Here is a 6,900-nt window from a genome sequence, read left to right as displayed (position 1 = left end):
TACATCCTTGTGATGCCGCACCACAGCAGGCTCGTATGGTGAGTTGTGTACTTCCTTCTGTTGGCCGTGGTTCACTTTTACATGACAATGAAGTTGAAATCGTGCAGATGCGGCCCCAGAAGCCTGCCGTGGCTTTTCTACGGCCATTTTAGTGACTTGGGACTGTGGCTGAAGAATCATCACAACACCTCTGAACAAATGCCAATAGCACAGACCTATGCAGATGTAAATATCATCAGAATGCAATATGCCCCATCTAGTGGTGACAGCTCCATCCAGCCACACCGAGCAGCAAAGCTCCAGTATTAGATAAGGATGATATGTCACTCATTTATGCTCGAAGACCATTAAAATAATGTGTTGTCAACGGCAGCTGCAGTTTAAAGTCTGAATAGGAAAGACTAGATTTGTGCCCAGACAAAATGTTTTAGTTTTTTCTTTCCCAAAGATGTTTGATGATATAGTAGTGCCGTCAAATCTAAACCATGAGAAGTATGCTCTCCTGGAAAACACACATAGATTTCTTTTTTTTTTTAAATTTGATTCTGAGATACTTTATTAATCCCCGTGAGGAAATTCTTCTCCACATTTAACCCATCCCAGCTGTGTAGCTAGGGAGCAGTGGGCAGCTGCCGTGCAGCGCCCGGGGACCAACCCCAGTTCGTCTTGCCATGCCTTGCTCAGGGGCACAGACAGGAGTATTAACCCTAACACGCATGTCTTGTTGATGGTGGGGGGAAACTGGGGCACCCGGGGTAAACCCACTGCAGACATGGGGAAAACATGCAAACTCCACACAGAGGACGACCTGGGATGACCCCTCAAGGTTGGACATCCCCGGGGTTCAAACCCAGGACCTTTTTGCTGTGAGGCGACAGCGCTACGGTACGTTGTTCAAACTACCCGATCTGCAACAGCCTATAGACGCTAAAATATACTACATTAGTTAATATAACCCCGTGGACCCCGTGGACCCACCACACCTGGGGATGAGCGTTGGGGTGGGTTGTAATGCAGGCCGGGCGGCAGGCAGAGGCAGGGGCCGGGGCGTGTCAACTTCCGGCATCACTGACTGGTCCTTGGGACGTGGAATGTCACCTCTCTGGCAGGGAGGGAGCCTGAGCCGGTGGAGGAGGTGGAGCGGTACCAACTAGTTGGGCTCACCTCCACACATAGCATGGGCTCTGGTACCAAATCTCTGGAGAGGGGCTGGACTATTTACTTTTCCAGAGTTGGCCCGAGTGACAGGCGCCGGGCGGGTGTGTGGATACTCGCAAGTCCCCGGTTGAGCGCCGCCGTGTTGGGAGTTATCCCCAGGGAATGAGAGGGTCGCCTCTATACGACTGTGAGTCGCTGGGGCGGGGGCGGGGGCGGGGGGGGGGGTCTGACTGTGGTGTGTGCTTATGCACTGAATAGCAGTTTGGAGTATCTGGCCTTCTTGGGAGTCTCTGGGTGGTGTCCTGGATAGGGCTCCGCCTGGGGACTCTACAGTTCTGCTGGAGGACTTGTTCATATATCTTTTGAGAAAAACCGTGAGTCTGAATGTAGAGCGGGATGAATATACAGCAGGGTCCAGACAGACAGGGTTCGGGCCTGGGATGTACAGTATAACAATATTATAACAGTGCTATAAACAGTGCCTTGGCGACAACTGTTCAGAAGACTCCCATTTAGGAAACAATTAACGCTGTCCGACATGACTGAGACGTAACAATGTGAACCATGGCGAGTAAGACCAGAACACGGGACTAAACGGAAATGCTCCAAATCTGGAAACCGTAAACAGCCTAAATCCACATGTGCGGAGCAGGTTGCACGGCGGCTCCTTTCTAATACAGCTCTCGTCTGGTCTCTATAAACATTTGGTTTTGCTATTTTTTAAAACACTTTTTTTTTGTATATCAGATGCAACCCCCTTATAAATGCGGAGAACGACTCGTTGTTTTGCTCAATTGCTTATGCGGACCACGGCTTTTCCTGCACCCTAACCGACTGTGAAGTCAAGAAAGCGCGGATCCCCCCCAACTTAATGGCGACTCACATCGTTCCGGATCAACCCAGCGCCTGCAGACGGACCGGCGCTGCAGCAGCAGCAGCAGCGGCAGCGGCAGCAGCAGCAGCCTGTCTACAGGGCTCGCTCTCCCTCGTGACGCTCGGCCGTCTGGCCGACCATGTGTTTCAAATGCGAGGATGAAAGCTACGCCTCTCTGGCCAGTTGACCCACTTCAACGGAACATTCTAGAGGGATGTTGGAAACTACGGCCAGTAGAGAAACTGCTCGAGGCCATATGCTGGTCCGCGGATCAGGGAACGAGACGGGCGGTCTCGTTTAGACCTGTTTACAGCTGGATAGCGGCGCTGCTAATAGAAATACTATATGCTGATGTCCTACTGACATGCATGTGTTAGCATGTTGACAACATGTGAACTTGGAAGCAAAGAAGTGAACACACACACACACACACACACACACACACACACACACACACACACACATTTGTTTCATAACCGGTGTGGAGGAATGTTGTGTCCTTGCTGTTGTTGTATGGGCTTGTTGAGGGGGGGGGGGAGAAGGGCACTGAACTTTTGTAGTAAATACCACAGAAACGTTAAACCCAAAACACAAATACAGCCCTAACACGGGCTATTCCCCCAGGAGCAGAGCCTGGGAATCATGCACAGCAGACCACACAATCTGCTCCCCCCCGTATTGGTTTGAGTTCAGTGTTACAATACAAACACATGTTGAGGTTTCGCAATGTCCAATTACACGTCAGAACACAGAAAGTATTCAGAGCATAAAGCCTCGCGAACAGCACAAAGTAATAATAAGTGGTTGAAACTGCTGCATCTTTGCTAGAGGAAGACGAAGCCTTGGTCAGCAGAAGCTCCGGGGACACGTCTCGACTGCACGGCGTTGGGACGTCCTGATGCCCCCCCCCCCCTCGCCTAAACTCTCTCCCCTCTCATCGAGCGACCCGGCCGGGATACATTAAAGCTTTCACGATGAAGGAATTCCAGCAAGCAGCGGCCCGCTCCTGCTGCCGACGGACATTTGATGGCCCTACTGACGTTGCCATGGCGATGGCTGGATGCGGGGTGACTTCTACACTTTGAAATGGAACTTACGCTTGTGTATAGGCACAATGCGCACACACACACACACACACACACACACACACACACACACACACACACACACACACACACACACACACACACACACACACATAGATGTGGAGGAGGAAAAGCAGGTTTTAGTGATATGTGGGTTAATGATGTGAACTCGTTGAACTCGGTCTTGGCTGTTGCGATAACAGGCCTCCAACACATCTAATGATCCAGCACCCCAGGCTGCTGCAGCCTTGAACTGTGGAGGCAAGCGGTTGAATATCTGTGCTGGTGAAAGATACAGGAGACCTCTATGAAACACAAACAACAAACAAAAATAATATTTATACATGAATACTAATAATAGTTTTTTTTAATGTTCTTCATTGATAATACGTGCAATCAATTGCTTCCGCAGCTTTGTTGTAATATACATTTTTTTTTGAAATTTCATCACAGTGTGCAGGATTGTACTTTGTACTACTTGACACTGATATAATTGCGTGTACATACGCGTAGTTGCCCTTAACGTTTGCTGGCTGGAGCAGAGTAGCATACAACATACACTGGGTATGAACTCCAACACACTACTGCTGAACACTATTCAAATCAGAAATAGCTTTAAAAAATATGAAAATGAACAGACTTGAATAATGAATGGATGCTCATTGGCCATCAATAAAAGTGTGTATTTTGCTCAGTATTAGCAATAAGTGAAAATGATTAACGACAACACTACTACTACTACTGCTAGACAGTGGATGACACGGTCCCAGCAACATTTGAATGAGATAGTCTAAAAAGGTTTGCTTTAAACTCTTCTGTCGCTTGTTACTCATCGCCTACTTTGAAGTCACCAAAAATGCCCCCCCCCCCGGCCATTTTCTCCCAATTGTACTTGGCCAGTTACCCCACTCTTCCTAGCCGTCCCGGTCGCTGCTCCACCCCCTCTGCCGAGCCGGGGAGGGCTGCAGACTACCACGTGCCTCTTCCGATACACGTGGAGTCGCCAGCCGCTTCTTTTCACCTGACCGAGGCGTTTCGCCAGGGGGGATGTAGCGCCTGGGAGGATCACGCTATGCCCCCCCAGTTCCCCCCCCCCCCGAACAGGTGCCCTGACCGACCAGAGGAGGCGCTAGTGCAGCAACTAGGACACATAGCCACATCCGGCTTCCCACCCGCAGACACGGCCAATTGTGTCTGTAGGGACGCCCAACAAAGCCGGAGGTAACACGGGGATTTGAACCGGCGATCCCCGTGTTGGTAGGCAACGGAATAGACCGCCACGCCACTGCCCTACTTAATTTTGTATGCAATCCCTGACTCTGACATTTTTGAATTGATCACTAAAACACACAAAGTGAACATAGAGGTTGGTGTTGTGTGGATAAAAGCTTATATGTTAAATCTCACCTGAAATATTGAACCTCAAGTACTCAGCTACTACTACTACTACTACTACTACTACCACCACTACTACTACTACTACTTCTACTCAGCTACCAGTATTTAAAACAAAAACTATAACAGAGCAGAGATGTATCAGTCTCAAAGCAATAAAATAAAGCCTCCTATTAAACAACAGCCACAGTTGGTCATAATGATGTAAATACATAATTACACAAATGTATTTATATCATTTATCAAATGAATTGTATCTAATAAGAAAAAATAGATTGTATCTAATAAGAAAAAAATGCTAAAACATGAATTTGCACGACCATGACTGCACTGAAAAACAAATGTACACCACCATCTGTAGCTACGGGGTTGTATTGGGTTGCATTCATCTTAACACAATGGAGGAAAGCGGTTCAAATGTCACGGACTGTGAAAACTATACCCTCATCAATAAATACCCAGGGTTAGGGTTAGTTAGCCAATACCCAGCCAGGGTGCTGCACTGTTGTCTGCTGAGTGATTTGGCTCATTCATTACAGCGGTGCTTCTTATTCAATATTTGCTATTTATTTATTTATTTATTTATTATAATATTATCATATTTTACCCAGACACAAGCGGATTTGAACCTGTGACCACATCTTCACCAACCCAGGGCTCCACCACGTGATCCATCGGTCAGCTCTAAGTGGTGTCAAGAGAAACAACGGAGACTGCAAAATAGATCAAGAGATAAATCCTTTCACTTTTGTGATCAATTTACCTAATAAATCCGTTATTTTTTGTATTTACCACGAGGCTAAAATCAAGAAATCTGACAATATAAGAATACTGACTTTCGACAAAAGCATCCAAGAGTTAGATAATGTATAAAAATGTTACTCAGCCACGGGTATTAAATAGATCCCAGTTCATTAGCCTCCGGCTGCTGACTAATGAGCGACTCGAGTACATCATGCCGTCACTTCTACTGAAGACTTCACCCCCCTTACACGGTGTATTTCCACCAGCGGGAAGTGTGTTTGCGATTACAGACAACAGTGGACAGATCACGCCGTGAGAAACCAGTAGTGTTGGGAATATTCTGGGTGGCGGCGCAAAACAACAAAACAAACGAAAATGGACAAACAAGTGAATGACATACAAATGTGTCACGTCTCCCAGTTCATAACCCCAGTCATTACCTCTTCTTTAATGGATCACCATTTTCTTGTCAGCTCGCTAATCCCCCTGTCTTTTCAGATCCTGTCTCCCCTCCATGCCCGGGCATCACGCCACGCCACGCCCCTCACCTGGTTTCCCCCCCCCACCCCCCCATCTCCTCACCTGCAGCTCATTCACCCCAATGAACCCACAGCACTTACACCAGTTGCCCTTCACTAGCTTGCGGCCATGTTGTCTAGTGTGTTGAGCCTAGCTCTAGTTCTGCCTGTTTCCCAGACCTCGCGTCTCCTGCCTGCCCCTCATCTGATCTGGTCACCTGTTGGGTTGATTCCCCCAGTAAACGGACCCCCTTTGCCTGCCTTGGCAGAGTAAACTACTTGCTACTGAAAACTGCCTGTCTCCGAGTTGTGCTTTCAGGTTCACATCTGCCAGCTTCTTCTGAAATGATGAAAAACATGTTTAATAAACATTTTACGACAAAGCAGTTTGAACAAATCTTCCTCTGATAGGAGGTTAGGGAGTTAACGGTTGTGGATTTTGTTCATGCAGTTGCAACCATTAGGGGTGCTCAGCGTTAAAATCAAAATGAAGAATTCATCAAATTAGTGTTTCTGTTTTTAATGCATCTTCATAAAATTTGTTATAATACTGTGATGTTTGGTGTGTACGTGAACTCTGAAACCAATGGAAAGAAATGTGTCTGAACCATTATAACCTGTAGCCCATGTTTCAGTACTGTTGTTTCAAATTGCCATTCTTTTGCTGAGAAATCAACATTGTGTGAACACTTCAGCATGAGCAGAGGAATCATCTCATGCAGCTTGCAGACATTTAAGAAAGAAGATATTTGGGACAAATGATCTCCTGCAAAATCTGCACACAGATACACCGAGTAGATGTCTACGCATTGAGCAATTCTGGTCAAGGATGGACTCACTGAAACTGAGTTCTGGCCAATTTCACTGCAGGGCCATAAATTAAAAAAACAAAACAAAACATGACATCAAAATAAAAAAGTAGCAAAACAATAAGAAATAATGTTATTAAAGATCTCCATCCAGTAGTCATCCTGACTAATTTTGGTTATAACTGATGGTTAAGCAAACGATGTAAAAAAAAATTTTTGTTAAATTACTTTTTCAAATGATCCTCCAAAAAACAAAACGTAAGAAAAAATAAGGGTAACACTTTAGTGTGGGGAACGTAGTCACCATTAATTAGGTG

The sequence above is a fragment of the Lampris incognitus genome, chromosome 7, assembly GCF_029633865.1.
Source record: "Lampris incognitus isolate fLamInc1 chromosome 7, fLamInc1.hap2, whole genome shotgun sequence".
NCBI lineage: Eukaryota > Metazoa > Chordata > Actinopteri > Lampriformes > Lampridae > Lampris > Lampris incognitus.
The sequence above is the reverse complement of the archived record's forward strand: the minus strand, read 5'-3'. Positions refer to the sequence as shown.